Source organism: Stenella coeruleoalba (genome assembly GCF_951394435.1).
Source record: "Stenella coeruleoalba genome assembly, chromosome: 4".
NCBI lineage: Eukaryota > Metazoa > Chordata > Mammalia > Artiodactyla > Delphinidae > Stenella > Stenella coeruleoalba.
The window spans coordinates 104394563-104411711 of record NC_137149.1 but is presented as its reverse complement, the minus strand read 5'-3'; the positions used below and the strand labels follow the sequence as shown (position 1 = coordinate 104411711).

The following is a 17149-nucleotide window of genomic DNA, read 5'->3' as shown; positions in this document are numbered from 1 at the left end:
ATTTAATCCTTATAACAGCCTAATCTGATCTATATTAATACTTCTTTTATCACCATTTTGCAGATGAGGAAACTCAGGCTTAAAGAATTTAAGAACTTACCCTAAATCACTAGTAGGTAGTAGAGCTCAGATTCAAACCCAGGTGGTTCTGTTTCCACAGTCTAAGACACTTTCCACGACACTACACTGCCTTTATAGGAGACCATTTTGTTGTTATTTTTAGTAAGGATAAGAAGAAGAAATTCTGGTGTTTAAGAAAATAGTACCAATGGGGGTGAGAAGACCCCAGGATTTTAAACCTCCACCTTAAGCAAGAGGCTTTAAAAAAAAGCCAACAAAACTAGCCTAAGAGAGTCCTCTGCTCTGAAAAAAAGTCCAAGAGAAATGGACACACATTCACATTCACAATCAAGGCAGCTATGAACCCTTGAGTATAAAATGACTTATTATTTATCATTGAATTCCCAGCGGCTAATATGTTCTCAGTAAACATTGGATAAATGTTTAGTGAATGAATTAAAACAACCTAAAAACAAAATGCCTCTGTTGGAGTTGGAAAAGTTTATATCATCTTTCCCAAACACTCTGTTGAACCTAAATAATTGAAGCTTAATAGATTAAGTAAACTAGTATTATATTTACCACTCTGTGCAAGGCATTTTACTGAAAATTCCAGTTATACAATGTGTCCCTTTAAAAAAAAAAAAGCACATTATACAGAGATCGTTTTTTCTTTTCCCCCTACATGGCTGGAAAGAGTTTATAATATGTAAACCTTTCACCTGGATTCTGTGAATGCTGTGAGCCTAATCTGGGAGTTCAGCTTCAACTGCTACCACTAAATCAGTCCTCAGAAAAAGAGGGATTTATGGGACTTCCCTGGTGGTGCAGTGGTTAAGAATCCACCTGCCAACGAAGGAGACACGGGTTCGATCCCTGGTCCAGGAAGATCCCACATGCTGGGGAACGACTAAGCCTGTGCGCCGCAACTACTGAGCCTACGCTCTAGAGCCCGCGCGTCACAACTACTGAAGCCCGTGTGCCTAGAGCCCATGCTACGCGACAAGAGAAGCCACCGCAATGAGAAGCCCGTGCACCGCGACGAAGAGTAGCCCCGCTCGCCGCAACTAGAGAAAGCCGGCGCGCAGCAACGAAGACCCAACGCAGCCAAAATAAATAAATAAATAAAGAGGGGTTTACCTAGTGAGTATCTCCTCTCTTTGAGGTTTACCTCTGTTGGCAAAGCAAAGCCCCACTGGTATTTTGATCAGATAGGCAAGAACTTTAAATTTAAACTCCCTACAACCTCGAAAAAGGACCCATTAAAATGAAGACACCTACAATGCTAAGGATATCGGTTAATATGTTACATAATCGTAAATAAATGAGATGGCTTTCGCAAAAAGTGCAAATAACTTTATCATTAACACCAAAACCACATATTTATCACAGTACATGGAATTATTAGCTGACACTTATTGAGTCCTTAACTAAGCTAAATACTTTCATTATCTAACTCAATCCTTACAACCACCCTATATGAAGGAGATGTTTTATTCCTTTCCAACGTTTCCGGGTTCAGAGGCATTTAATAACTTGCCCAAGGTAACGTAAACCTACAAGCAGAGATGGGATGTATACCCTTATCTATCCCTAGGACTTAAGTTCTTCTTCTAATTGAGCTAATGCTTCTCATACAATAAAATACATGTCTTAAGTGTTCAGTTCCATGGAGTTAGACACTGTGTAACCATCATGCAAATAAAGACACAGAACATTTCTATGGCTCCAGAAAGTCTCTTCTTACCTCTTTCTACTCAAACTCTCCCCCACCCTGCCACCTATCCCAAGCAACCACTAACTTCTGCGGTCACAGATTAGTTTTGCCTATTCTAGTACTTCATAAATAGAACTGTTTGTGTATCCTTTTTGTGTCTGGCTCCTTTCAGTTTAACATAATGGTTGAGATTCGTCCTGGCTGTTGTATGTATCCCAAGTTCATCCCTTTTGATTGTCAAGTAGTATTCCATTCGTATGGCTGTACCACAGTTTATCCATTTTCTTGTTGATGGACATAGGGCTGTTCCCAGCTGCTGGCAATTACGAATAAGGTTGCTATGGCCACTCTGTCCAAGTCTCTTAGTGGACATTTGTTTTCATCAACTTGGGTAAACAGCTAGGCGTGGATATGTTAAGTCACAGGGTCGATGTATGTTTAACTTTACAACAAACCCAAGTTCTTAACCCCTGTACTCTACTCCCTGCGAATGACACTAGCTTATTAACCTGTTTGATTTCTCCTTTAATACGACATGTTCCCTGAGGGCAGAGGACCCATCTCCAGTTGCTGGGCTACCTCCCACATTTGTTGAACAAATGAAGACCACTGTTCATACTCCTATTCCTTCTTGGGCGTTACCATAGCATAAGAAAACATGCTTGGCATGCATGGAGAAATAGGACAAGCTGAAGGGTGTGAGGTGGAGTGAAAAACTGCCCAGCCAGGAGACTCCTGACTTCCCATTTTCTTTTTGACATGACCTTTCCTAGAAAGTGAACCCTTCCCACTGATCCTGCAGGGAGGGCGAGGGGGGGGGGGCGTTCCTCATCAAGTGACCACGGAAAGGGAGGAAGGTGTCACTGCAATTGAGGTCACACAGTGGTTAGAATTACAGGATACTTCTGTCAAACAGGAGGGCGGAGGAAGCAGCAACCCATGAAATCCTGACCTTCTGAAAATCACCAGCAATACAGCAGCACAGCTGGAGCTCAGGGGGGCAGCCTCCAATAGAAGTTACAGGAATACTTGGTTTTGGTGAAAGCACTACATAGTTTCTCCATTGGAAATGGAAAGCCAAGAATAAATTTTGACGAGAAAGCAAGATGTTGATGTAAAAATGTAACCAGATTGAACACACAAGATAGGAGCCTGAAAAGAAGGTTGGGTCCAAAGTGGAGAAAGCTCTCAGGCACACCAACCTTAGCTCCACGGTTTATTACACACACACACACACACACACACCCCTTCCGGCCTTGGGAGGCAGAACTTTTAATTCCCATGAATCAATTCATTCATTTACTTTAAGTTACAGAACTTACACTATCCTCAACCTAGAACTTCTTAGAAAGTAAATAGATCATTGTTGATTTTGTATCCATCAATAGAAAAGGACTGGCAAGTCCTGAAGACAATTTACAATCTTTCTTACCAAAGGAGAATCTTTGTTTTACATCAAAATCAAAACAGGGCTTCACCACATCCTGGGCTCAGGTGTTTTCTTTATTTCCTTTGGTCCCAGGTTATCGAGGACTGAAATTTGTTTAGAATTCCTCAGTTTGGGGGTTCTGAGAGGTGACCGAGCCTTCCTTTATCCAAACAGTACTGCACTGAAGCCATCCTAGGCAGATGGATGCCTATCCTATTCTTAACATCTCCAGGGAAGTAAATTCTCTACAACGTCCCTTGGTAACCTTCTCCAGGGTTTTATCAAGCGTACGGTGAGGAAGTTCTGATGCAGAAACCAATAAAAATATTAACTCTATGAGCCTAGCTACAAGCACTGGAAAGGGGTATGTGTCTGGGCACTTTGCCTTCATGGTAGAGATGTATTTACAAAACAGGCTATACAAACAGAAACCATTTGTCTGGAGCAGATGTGGAAAGTTGATTCAAGAGAAAGTGCCACAATAAATTCTGTTTATTTGAACCATGAACCATGTGAATAAGTTATTGTTGGTTATAACATTTTCTAAAGTACAAATTTGTTTTCTTGTCAATTCCTAATTTAAGCTCCTAAACCAGGTTTGTTAGCAGTTTTAAAAAGTTCACAGCTGCAAAGTTTTCAAATAACTAGGCTTCCATGAAAAACTAGGCCTTAGCAAATAGAACGTAAATGTTATTGTTATAAACAGTTTACTTCCTTCTTAGTTCTGTATATTGCACCTTTTCTGCAGCAATCATGTAATATTTTTATAATGAAAAAAAGATTTTAAAAGACAAACATTAACCATCAAAATTAATTAAAAGGTAAACCACCTTCTGGTGAGATTATTTGAGGGAAGATTTAGCCATATGTCTGACCAATGTGCTTTTAATTGGAAACGATAATTTAGCCTTTAAATATTAACTAGCTAGAAATAGGAGACGCATAGAACTATCTTTAGAAGCCCCTGTGCTAAGATTTCCTGCTGCACTCTGATGTCTCACAGCAATCTCTCCATGGAGATTATACGCATGTGGGCTCCCATTCCCTTCCTCTCAAAAGCCTCCATGCACAGAAGTGCACCACAATACTACGATTAAAATAAACAAACAAATAAATAAGTAACGCCGAAATACATCGGAGAGAAAGAGATGGTCACACCCCACCCTAACTCCCACCGGATGCTGGATGTATTGAAATTTTATAACCTCTCTCCCACTCCTCAGCAAAGCACTTTTAATCTCTCTGGGAACTCAGGGTAAAGCATGTGTCAGGTATAATTTCATTTTCATGATTTAAGTTTTGCTGCATGACAGTAGAACACAACTTTAAAAAGAAATCGCCTTAAGATCTGGAACAAGTGGAAGGGGGGAGGGGCAGGCATGCCCCTCAAAAGCACACTTGGGATCTTTCCTACGGAAACAAATCCAGTAACATTAAGAAAGGCAAGTCGTTCTAAACTCAATAGGAGCCCTCGTGGGAAGCAATTTATCAAAATTAAAATATTTCACAGATCATTTCTTCTGAAAAGTTTTCGCGCTGTCAATAATCTGCAATTCTTTTCCTCTTGGAGTGGCACCTTCTGCCTTCCTAACAAAATTTTTAAAAAGAAGAAAAAGGCCAAGGCCCACGAGTGTCAGGAGACCCTCGGAGCGCGCCACCTACCCCGCCATCAGGCCGGCAGCTGGCAGAGAAAGCCCGCCCGGGGACCCATCCTCACAGGCAGGATTTTCCAGAGTCGCCGCAGGGACCGAAATAGACACCCTTTAGAAAACAAACGGCCGGGCCCCCGCCCTCCCTCCCCCCCCACCCACCCTGGGCCAGGGGAATTGGACCCGAGCCCCGCACTCACCATCGCCGCTGGCCGGGCAGCCGCCGCCTCCCCCCGGGGCCGCGCTGGGCTCCGGGCCGACGCCAAGTTCAAACCTCGCCGCCGCTGCGAGGAGGCGGCGCGGGGCATAGTCGGCTGGGCTCGGCCGCGCTCAACAATGGGCGGCTCGGCCGCGCCCAGCGCGCTGCGCCCCGGCTACAGCGGCTGCTGTGCGGCGGGCCCGGGGCGCGCGGCTACTGGGGGTGAACCCGGGCGAAGGGCCCGGAGGGTGCGGGGGGAACCCGACCACTAGGCCTCCCCGGCCGCAGCGGCCGCGCCGGAGGATCCGCGCTCGCTCGGCGCTCGCCACCAGGTAATCCCACAGGAAGCCTCCCGGATTGGCCCGGACGCTCAGGACGAGATTTGCATTTCAATGGCAGCGCTGGCTCCCTAAGGTTTGAAAACGGATTCTGGGCTGCGAGAGTCGGGCTCCGCTAGCCCCTCCGCAGTCAGCGTCCTCGGGTCCTCGTGGTATTAAGGGGACCGACGCACACACTCTCAGGCCCTGCTTTATCGGTTCACAGTCAGAAAGGTGTCTTAACTCCACCTCCCCGCCCATTTTGAAATGAAGAGGGAGCCAAAAGGAAAAGAGCCACTTCAAGAAGCCCGCGCTCGCTTTTCAGGGGCTATATAGTTAGTAATTGATCAAATGAAGCACGAATGAAGAAGCAAGGTAAAAAGTTCACTTTTTTTTTTTTTTAAAAAGCACCTCACATTACAAGGAAAATAACCATCCACGGAGAGTGTGTCCTTTTTCAGTATAAATCAACCAGAGAATTTCAGGTTGTTGCTGAACGCTAATGCTGTTGAAACCTCCCTTCCCAGTTCTTTTGTTTCCAGGAGCATCTTCTCTAGATGAGAGACAGGTGATTATTCAGTGGTTATGACTGTGATCTTTCAGATTTTGGATTCAGCTTTGCAAACTTGGGGGTCTTAGGCAATATGTACATTTGCATTTGTTTTGCATTAGGATAAGATAGGGGCGCCCATTTAATATTCTTAAGGAAGCTATGTGCTATTTTCAGCTCCATCTTTCTTCAAAGGCTTTTCCAGCCTCTTTCAAGGGAGGTAAGATTTTCTTTTTTCCTAGAGAGTACCTTTCTTAATTGCTTTCACATGTCATCTCCAGTGATTAAAATAACAGTAAGGTTTGAGATTGGCTTTATTACTTCTCAAGCATAAATGCTAAATGCCTGTTAAAATTTCAGGTTCTATATTTAAGGCGATACACATATAGACACAGAAAAGAGAATGCTTAATTAGGTAGGAAGTAGAAGCCTCAGTTCCCATAGAGTTAATATTATTTGCCTTTACTTGTCTGTGTTCTTTGTAATATACCGGCAGAATGCAGAAGCCATTAGGGGCTACAGCAACAACTAAATAGGCCTCTTTACAGATATCTTCATGGACAGGCTCCCCCTCCCCAAGGTATTATCTCCCTTAAAATTGTATTTTGGGGCTTCCCTAGTGGCGCAGTGGTTGAGAGTCCGCCTGCCGATGCAGAGGACACAGGTTCGTGCCGCGGTCCGGGAAGATCCCACATGCCCGCGGAGCGGCTGGGCCCGTGAGCCATGGCTGCTGAGCCTGCGCGTGTGGAGCCTGTGCTCCGCGGCGGGAGAGGCCACAACAGTGAGAGGCCCACGTACCGCAAAAAAAAAAATTGTATTTTGTTTTCACTATGGTATCACAAGCATGTACAAATATATATATACCTGCCACACAGCCAGAGAGGTACCCACACACATTGTTGCTAGATGTAAGAAGCAGGGAGGCTAATGTTGCCTGTCCTGTGTCCTAATGTCCTGTAGGAGTCTAGTTTTAGGTGGAAGCAGGTGATAGTCAGAACTTAAGCTTTAAACAACGTGGTCAGTCCTTACAGCTTAGCAAGCATATTGCCGCTGCCACCATGTTGAGGAAGTAAGAAGTATCAGCTGAGGACACAGCCAGGAGCTCGGTAGGCAGAATAGATAAGACCTCCTCTCCTGCTGCTGCTTTATCTTGTTTTCTAAGTGCTCAGGGTCAGGTGAAATCTCATAAGGGTGGACCAGATCCCTCCACTCCTGCATGAAACATCACTTTAAATTGGTGATTCAAAACACACTTTGGCCATAGAAAATAAACTTATGGTTACCGAACAGGAGAGTGGGGAGGGATAAATTAGGAGTTTGGGATTAGCAGATACAAACTACTGTATATAATAAAAAGATAAACAAGAAGGTCCTACACTATAGCACAGGGAACTACATTCAATATCTTGTCGTAACGTATAACCTATACAAAACAGAATCACTTTGTTGTACACCAAAAACTAACACAACATTGTAAATCAACTATACTTTAATTTAAAAAAATGTTTTAAAAGTACTTTGGATCCAACTTTTAGCTCCTGCACAGCCTGTATTACACCAGTGAAATCCATCACTACCATGGGAAGTCCCTGGGCTTCCACTGTACCGCAGATTCTGGAAAAATACTTTTTTTTTTTTTTGCAGTACGCGGGCCTCTCACTGTTGTGGCAGTGAAGCCCCATGATTCTTTTTTTAAACATCTTTATTGTGATATAATTTACGTACCGTAAGATTTACACTTGGAAAGAGGCACATTTTTGCCCTTCCCCTCCCCAAGTCTTCTCTGATGCTGGAGCAGGTGGTGGGAGGAAAAGATCAGAGACACGGGAACAAGTCCCTGGCAGCGTGGGGACCACAGCGCTCACCTACACAGAGACATACCAGACAGGGGTGCGTGGAAGGTGCAACCAGGTGGTGATGGGAGAGGGGTCATGAGTCGAAAGGAGGGCTGAAGGGCTTCCCTGGTGGCGCAGTGGTTAAGAATCCGCCTGCCAATGAAGGGGACACGGGTTCGAGCCCTGGTCCGGGAAGATCCCACATGCCGCGGAGCAACTAAGCCCGTGCACCACAACTGCTGAGCCTGCGCTGTAGGGCCCGTGCTCCACAACAAGAGAAGCCACCGCAATGAGAAGCCCACGCGCCGCAACGAAGAGTAGCCCCCGCTCACCGCAACTAGAGAAAGCCCGCGCGCAGCAACGAAGACCCAGCGCAGCCAAAAAAATAAAAAAAATAAAAAGGCTGGAGACAGGACTGGCCCCTTAGGCAGCCAGCACGGGCACTGTATGCAATCATCGGCCAAATCATTTCCCCCCCATCTCACATAAATATTTCAACCTACAAACCCAAATTAAGTTTGAGTTAAATATGATAACCTAAAAATATTTAAAATCAAATTAGACTATTCTAATTGAGGACCTGGCATAATTCAGAATGACCTGATTCATACTGTATACACACTTAGAAGTTTGTTTTTCCACTATAATTGTCAGGTCTTATTACTAAGGAGAAACTGTGAGAATGAGTATCTTTTTCAAATAAAAAGCTTAAGAAATTTAGGATGACTTCCATATGCTCTAAATTCCAGCTTCAGCGGTTATTCTTTGAATTATTTAATTTCAATTAGTCTAACAATTAATTATACCTTGAAAGAAACTACATATAGAAATCATATACGTGATTCAGATTTTGAAATTTTTTTCACAAATTTAGCTTCTTTTCTATATTACGGTAGTAAGTTTTATAATATATATTGTACTTTATTAAATTTCATTTAGAAATAGTCTACCATTTTATACTTTAGAATATGAAACTAAATTTCACTTAGAAATAGTCAACCATTACTTCTTACCAATCGTTTGGCCTTCTTTCTATTATTCCAAATAAATAATGTTTTATTGTGAAAAATATAACTATTTGAAACATAAGAGCCTTTGCTAAATAACAACAACAACAACAAGCTATACAATAGCTTGCCACAGCTATACAATAAATTCCCTGGTTCATCTGTGCTCTTCTTTTGGTAGTTGACACCTTAGAAAAACAATGTCAACATCTGTTGAATATTGAAAATCAGTTCTAGGGACTATTTAATGGCCAATATAAACACAATCAAGAAAAAATACACTTGAAGGACTTCCCTGGTGGTTCAGCAGTTAAGACTCTGCCCTCCCAATGCAGGGGGCCCAGGTTCAATCCCTGGTCAGGGAACTAGATCCCGTGCACCACAACTAAGAGCCTCCCTGCCGCAACTGAAGATCCTGCATGCCACAACTAAGACCCGGCACAGCCAAATAAATAAATAAATAAATGAGAGAGAGAGAGAGAGAGAGAGAGAGAGAGAGAGAGAGAGAATACACTTGAAACACAGATTATTTGCTTCAGAGAGAAAATATTAGGAAGAACATATGGTGTGCTTCCTTCTCAAGTGGGTATTTGGGTTTAGTGTGAAATTTTTGTAACTTCTAATGTAGTACTCACTTTGATAAATATTTTGATTTTTTTGAACTGCTCACAGAAAAATGTGAAAAACAAGTGAATAACCATCCTACTGAATAAAATGTTAAAATGGAAATTGAAAGTAAGGAAATGCATTTAAGACTGCTTCAAACCTGGGAAATAATTTATTTCATGAAGTGATGATTGTAACAAGAAAGGGGAAAACCCTATAATTTCTTTCAGCTTCTCAGAGTTAGTTACCCCTCTATCACAGACCTTTCTCATAAATAGCCCACTGAGCCTGCAAGTCCTCTGTGCTGACACCTTCCTTTCTCTCCTTATTTAAGGCATCTTCTGCTGCTAGCAGCTGATTCATATTGACAAGGGCACTTCTGTGTTTCCTGCTGTTCTTTTAGCCCCAGGACCAGGGTCCCAAGGAAAGGCCTTTATGCAACCTGGTTATTACCCATAAAGTTACTTAGAATCTTGCAAAGGTCAGGACCCAAGGAAAAGAGAGAGGAGGACTAGTTAGGCAAATGTTCAGTCACTATTTGCGTCGCTGCAAATGCATGTTAGTACAGCACTCAATGGCAGCGTGCATGGCTTTGTGGGTCAGATTTGGGATCCAGCATCAAAACTGTATAGGTCTAAATAGAAGCAAAAAGGAAGAACAGAACAACAACAGAACTAGCAGAATAAGACTTGAAGGGATAGCTTTTGACAGTGAAGGTAGTCAGCAAGTATTTGTCCTCATGGAAACATACGAGACAAAGGCCATTTTCAGTGTTATGGGGTGAGGGGGGTTACTGATTAAGTAACAGTCACTTAGGTCAGCAGCTTCAAGTCATCCAGGAGACAAGGATTGACAGCATCCTCTCTGGAAGGCCTTGGTTGAAAGGTTAGAAGCGCATCCTGGAGATTGGGAGCAGCCCAAATATTCATATAGAAAATGGTTAAATTAATTGTGAAGCATATCATGCAGCATTTGAAAGAAAAGAGGTGGACCTATAGGTAAGGATGTGGAGAGAAGTCCAGATCGTTAAGTGAAAACCTCATCATAGAGTAGGAGTCACAGAAACATCTATGTGGTGCACCTAGGTGGGAGACAGGCTCATGCTTTCAGCAATCCTCCCAATCCAGAGTGATCCAGGAGAGGCAGAATGTTTCTGGTAAAGCCAAGAGGGCATAGATGCTAGATGGATCTGAGGAGGCTGCAGACACCAGCATCCCAGCTTGGATGTGATCAGACATGTCAGATACCAGCATGCGGAGATGGTGACATGGAGACCAAGGTGCAACTTTACTCGACTTCCCTGCAACACACACATGGGTGCATGCACAGACACACTCAGACACACACAGACACACACACACCTGGACCCTGCCTAAGCACCTTACAACTCAGCAGCAACCCTAGGAGCTGGAGGAAACGGACTGGCTGATATTGTTTCTGTCTCCTTGCTGAATGAGGTCTCAGAACAGAAATTATAGGGCTTCCCTGGTGGCGCAGTGGTTGAGAGTCTGCCTGCCGATGCAGGCGACACGGGTTCGTGCCCCGGTCCAGGAAGATCCCACATGCCGCGGAGTGGCTGGGCCCGTGAGCCATGGCCGCTGAGCCTGCGTGTCCGGAGCCTGTGCTCCGCAAGGGAGAGGCCACAACAGTGAGAGGCCAGCGTACCGCAAAAACAAAACAAACAAACAAACAAACAAAAAACAGAAATTATAGTCAGTCTTTTAAAAAATGAAAGATATTTTCTCCCATAAGTGTGTCTATGGCTCAATGACGCACTTAGAACAATGCCTGGCATAAAGTAAGTGCTTATTCAATGTTAGCTCGTATTAATTAGGCTGCTCTTATAATCACGATTAACTTTGTATAGAGGAGAATGATGATTATGTCAGAGAATTATGGTAAAATCTTCAACTCTGGGTATTCATTTCAATTTTGGTCACCAAGCAAAATTTCAGGGGAGAAAATCCACTTTGTAAATTCACTTGTAAAAAGTACAGGTCAAGCACAATTCAAACAATGAAATCTCACTGGCTTAAAAGTGATTGTAGTTGTTTGTGCTGGCGAAAGGGTTTTCCCTTTTCAACCCCGAAGCTCTGAACGGGGATGATGTGAACTGCAAACAGCTGCCGCCTCCCATCAGCGGCAGCAACCTTCCGGAAGAAGGTGAAGTGTGCTTGGTATGTGAAGGGCATTTGACTCTGGGAAAAAGACATGCGATCTAGGTGACAATGAGGACTGACGGCCCAGAACCCTGAAAGGTAAAACTCCAGAAGTGACAGGTCCTTAAGAGCATGGGTTGAACTGGAGTGCATTCAAATACCGGTATGTCCTTGTCACCGGGAAAGTGGAGAGGTGGCATGGGCAAGGGCATTCAGGGCAGAGGCAGCCAGCATTCTCAGCCTAACCTGGGCCTGCGCAGAGGTGTGAACATTATTTCCCGTCAAGGGAACTGAGTGCCTGAATTGATGATGGTCAAGAAGCATAAGACTTTCTGGGACATAATCCAAAATGTTATGATGGAAGCTATAAACTTTTTTTTCTTCTTTCCAGAAAAAATATGCCTAAGTGTCTGAAGATATAGATGAAGATAAATAAGGAGTTGGGGGAGGTGTGAGGAAGGGGAAGCATCGCCAATTTAGGGACGGAACTCAGTGCAATTTCTGTCATTGGTTTGCAGCTTATATTTTAAGAAGAATTGCTTCCTCATCTGAGAGCCTGCACGGTGACCAGGTGGGGAGAAAGAGCCACTGAGATAGTGCAGGAGATGAGGGATAAAAAGGAAGAAAGATTGGGCAGAGTAGACGGGATGAAAACAGCTGCATGCCTAGGGGGCCATAGGTGGAGGGTTTTAAGGCGGAGTTGAGGCATCTGAATCTGATCATATGTAATACATAAAGAGAAAGCAGAACTGGAAACAGAGACAGGTGATACTGTCATAAACTGGCATACAAACTGAACAAATGGTTTACAGAAATCTGTCTTAATGTCTAAAAGCATCATGTTATTCCACTGCTTACAAACCTCTGACTTATTTATCGTAAAGAGCCGCTTCTCTGACCAAGAGAATTCATTAAAGAAACCAACAGTGATTTCTTCGTAACGGTACAAAAATCAACAATTACTTCTTTTTTTAATTGCTCATTGATTTGGCATTTCTGGTCTTTCCATTATATCAGAATTTTAGGCCTTTCAAAAAGGACATCTCATGAATCTTATTCATAGCATGAAGACATCTATTCTACTAACTAGGTTTTCTTTCTAAGATTGTGTTATATGAATCTTGAATACACATAAATATTTTAAATATTTAAATGACATCAACATTGCCATACGCTGCTTGAAGAACAACCCAAGGTGCTACAGAAGTGTAACTTCAAGAGACAAAAACAAGAAAAGTTGCTAAGGTAAAACCAATTGGAATTTTTGAAATGTAAATGACTTGCTTTGATGATTTACTGCTACTGAAATTTAGACAACATGGTATTTAATGTCTACATATTTTTCAAAAGGAGTTCAATCCTATTTGGTGCTTAAAGTTTAAAAAAAAAATCACCTTATCCTCATTGGTAAACTTATTTTCAAAAATAAAATTTTCCACTAGCTAATTGGCAGCTTCGTTGGTCTTGAAGTATTAGCATCTTTGGCTCTCAAAATAAAAACAGAGAAATTAAATGTAGCTGCTGTTTACTTTTTTGGCCGTCTCACTTTAACTATTGACTGAAGCCAATTCGTCTCCTCTTATTTTTTAAAAACCTACAACAATGCGCTTTAAGAAAAGATTCTAGCCTCCAAACACCATCAGAGTTCATTTTCTAGGATCTTTTTCATTTGCCTCAAGTCACACAGTTTTACTTTATACTTTCATATGTAGATTCCAGCAAGAGGAAAATTTTTCTCTACTTTGCAGCTTATTTGCTTTTAAGCACAACTTTCTCCCAGTAGGTATTCATGAAACTGTTCTCCAAGCCGGATGTCAGCGTATTCTTATTCCGCAGGCATTAGTGCTCCTGCCTAGGAACCAGAAGATAAGATGGGAGAGAAAATTTATTTTTAAAGTTCTTGGAATCAGCACCTTCGGGAGGTGTCCAAAGTGTGGTTTTATTGGCCAAAGGCGATAAGATAGCAGGGTCCTGGGAGCTTCTCGCAGGCTATTGGCTGCCATTTCTCAGTGGTAGACCAGAAAGAGCTGAGCGTAGCCTATCAGTGATAGCAACAGTCACCATTTATTTTGTGCCCAGTATTAGTTTTACACATGCCTCAGGATTCACATAATTTATTTCTAATTTTTACAATAATGCCTCAAGGTAGCTATGACTAGTCCTCTTTGACAGAAGAGAAAACGAAGCTCAGTTTTATGTAACTTGCCAAGGTCAACAGTGTAGAAGGGGCAGAATGAAGAATCAAAGCAGTTGCCTGACTCCAAAGACCAGGCCTTGTTCTCACCATCCTGCATGACCAAGAGAATGCAGGCTAAACCCCTTTAATCAGAGGACGAGGTTTTGCTGTCTCCTAGAGGATGAAGGAAAGTGGGCACATCTATTCTCTGGAGGCAAAGACTTTATTGCCATTCAGAGCACCAAGAAAAAGAAAGCTACTTAAAAATGCTTTTTGCCTATATGTCTAAAGGAGGATGAGCAAAGCCCCGGACCTCTCCAGAATGATCTTCTTTTTCCTGGGTAAATGGAAAGTTACTATATTTTTCCCTTAAAAATTGTTTTTTTTCCCAAACGAAGGGCACTTAACTTTGCCTGATTCCATCCATACTTATTCGGCTGTCAATGAGTCCAATAATTACCATTTTGCAAGCACTCCTTGGTTTCCCCCTTTGGCACTTTACTCACATTTTCTGTTGTCTGGGTGGAGATTCCTTCCTCAACCCCAATCTCTACTAAGGAAATTCTAGCCAACCTCCCAGAACCTGCAAAACGTATTCCTTTCTCAATGAAACGTCTCTGATCCTTAACCAAAAGCAGCTTCTCCCTCCTCTGAATGTTCAAAATTACATCATTCAGGGCTTCCCTGGTGGCGCAGTGGTTGAGTCCGCCTGCCGATGCAGGGGACACAGGTTCATGCCCGGTGCGGGAAGATCCCACGTGCCGCGGAGCGGCTGGGCCCGTGAGCCATGGCCGCTGAGCCTGCGCGTCTGGAGCCTGTGCTCCGCAACGGGAGAGGCCACGACAGTGAGAGGACTGCGTGCCGCAAAAAAACAAAAACAAAAACAAAAACCACCATTCAATCATCTTCTCTAGTTCTTATCACATTTTACCTTGAATAGAGCTATTGGTGCCATTTAACAAAAATCTCCCCTCCTAGACTAGGTGTGTCAGGAAAGGGATTATGCCTCCTTCATCTCCGATGCCCAAGGTGCACAGCACATATTGATACTGGGTGAATTAATGTTTCCAGGCCATTATACCCATGCCTGTCATCTCATTTTTATGAGTCCAGGTTGTTTTTGTCCCTCTTTGTTTATGTAAGTCTTAGTCTTTTAAAACCTTTCCCCAACCTGTCTAGCTTTCCCCCCAACTCCTGGAATTTACGAACTAAATTTTTGGTGCCTATATATGGCTTTGAAGCATTATTTGTTTTATTATGTGTATGCCCCATATTATATGTACTCCTGGGGCTAATGTCTATCTATGGTATTATTGATATTAATAACGATTTTCATTTAATGAACACTATGTCTCAGGCGCTCTGCTGAGCGCTTCATCTATCTTATCATATCCCTTATAGAACTTTCAAAAGGGTCCCCTGGCTTTGTTCCTTAGCCTGTATCAGCCCTCAGCCTTCTCTACTGTAATATACTCCAGGGTTTTTTGTTTTTTTTTTATACTCCAGGGTTTTGACAACCAGACAGACAGTAAGACTCTAGAAGGCAGGGACCACATCTTTCTTACTCATGTCTATTGCAGTGCATGGTAGAGAACAGATCCCCGATACATGTTCCATAGAGTTTTAGAACTACACTGACTTCACAAAACAAAGAATGCTTTAAAACTTGTTTTTAGAAATACCAGTGGAAATTTCATATTACTAATTATCAAGTGAGAATCTTTTCCCTATCAGTGCTGGAACTACCAGATTAAGAATTCTACTATTAAAAAAAAAATCCAACATGAGATCCCAACTCTTCAATAAATGGATGAGTTTTAGGCAAAAGAATGAAAGTCTGTGCTAAGTGTCCTGACTTCAAGCTTCCCTCTGCTCCCTGTCTGCACCCCACCTTGTTTATCTCTGGTCTATATTTGCATTTGTGTCTGAAGACAGCATTGGTCTCCTCTTCATGTGCTGGAATGAAAAGATCTGATGGGAAAAAAGGTTCCCCCACAGGAAACTGTCTGAGCCAGAGATTTACATCCTGGTTTTCTTATTAACTGCCAGGCTTCAGAAAACTGGAGCCAACCCAAGTGGGGACCCTGGCAGCTGGTGTGAAGCGTGAGACCAGTTGCTAGAGAGTGGGGGAAAGGGGGAGGATGTAGGTTGGAGGGAAGAAATGGCTTCTGGAAATTTACGTATGCTCCCGGCAAGGAGGATGGTTCTATGTGATTAGAGGCCAACTCACCCTTGATCCCCACGTTAGGGGAGAGTCAGAGAGGCCAGTCTGCTGAGGGTTCAAGGATAGGATTTGTTTCCTCCTTCACCTATCTTAGAATGTGTAGGAGAGAGGAAAAGATGAGTAACCTAGAGAAATGTAAACAAGTAATCGCTGTTCATGGAAAACAGGTATCTCTTACATTACATAAGAAACACTTAAAAGTTTTGACTTCCTGACATGTGAGGTAATGAGGACATCATACAGAATCAGAAGACGCCATCATTTTAATTCCAATTTAAAAACAACCGTCAAGGGGGAAAATGCAGAGTTGTCGTTTCATGGGTATAGAGTTCCCGTTTTGTAAGATGAAGACATTCTAAAGATCTGTGGCACAACAATGTGACTATACTTAACACACTGAACTGTATAGTTTATAATGATTAAGATGGTAAATATGATGTCATGTGTTTTTCTTTTTACCACAATTAAAACTTTGAAAACTTAAAAAAAATTAAAGAACAAAAAAGAAAATAACCAAATATATTCCAAAATGAAAAATACATTACTGCTCCTTGGGCTGCCCTCTCCCCCTTTTTTTCTCTTAGCAAGCTGCTTCGTAGTTATACATAAATATTCTTTCTCTTTATGTGGACAAAAGGGAAAAAAAGAAATATACAAGCATTTGCAGAAGCAGAGAGTAAAACTGTGGATCTTCCTCTTTCTTTGGAGAAATATATCTTTTTGAACCACCGGCCAATAGGATATTTTAAAAACTACATGTGTATAATGGGTAATGGCAAAGAAGATTTTATTTATTTATTTATTTTTTGCGCTACGCGGGCCTCTCACTGCTGTGGCCTCTCCCGTTGTGGAGCACAGGCTCTGGACGCACAGGCTCAGTGGCCATGGCTCACGGGCCCAGCCGCTCTGCGGCACGTGGGATCTTCCCGGACCGGGGCACGAACCCGTGTCCCCTGCATCGGCAGGCGGACTCTCAACCACTGCACCACCAGGGAAGCCTGGCAAAGGAGCTTTTTAAGTCCAAAGAACAGACAACATTAAGCCCTTACTACTCAATTCCAAATCAAAAGTCTGATACTCATAGAGCTAACAACTGAGGACACTCAAGCCGACAGGCAAAATAAGGAACCCAACTCAATTTCCTTCCTAATTCTTCTTCCTATCCCCCAGCCCCATCCTGTTTTTTCCTTTCTTATCCAGTTGGGAGGCTAAGCTGTTTAT

At 42.8% G+C, this 17149-nt stretch overlaps 1 protein-coding gene across 5 annotated transcripts in view; it reads right to left on the bottom strand.

Moving 5' to 3' along the window:
• The window catches only part of SHROOM3 (shroom family member 3), a 313272-nt gene that overhangs the window by 72568 nt on the left and 223555 nt on the right, over window positions 1-17149 (bottom strand). The window contains exon 1 of one of the 5 annotated variants that reach the window (XM_079920717.1): window positions 5056-5428. The exons of the other annotated variants lie outside the window; for them this stretch is intronic. The gene's annotated coding sequence lies outside the window, so the exon portion shown is untranslated. Of the gene's footprint in view, window positions 1-5055; window positions 5429-17149 lie in introns of those variants that run through there. 5 annotated transcript variants of the gene reach the window in all.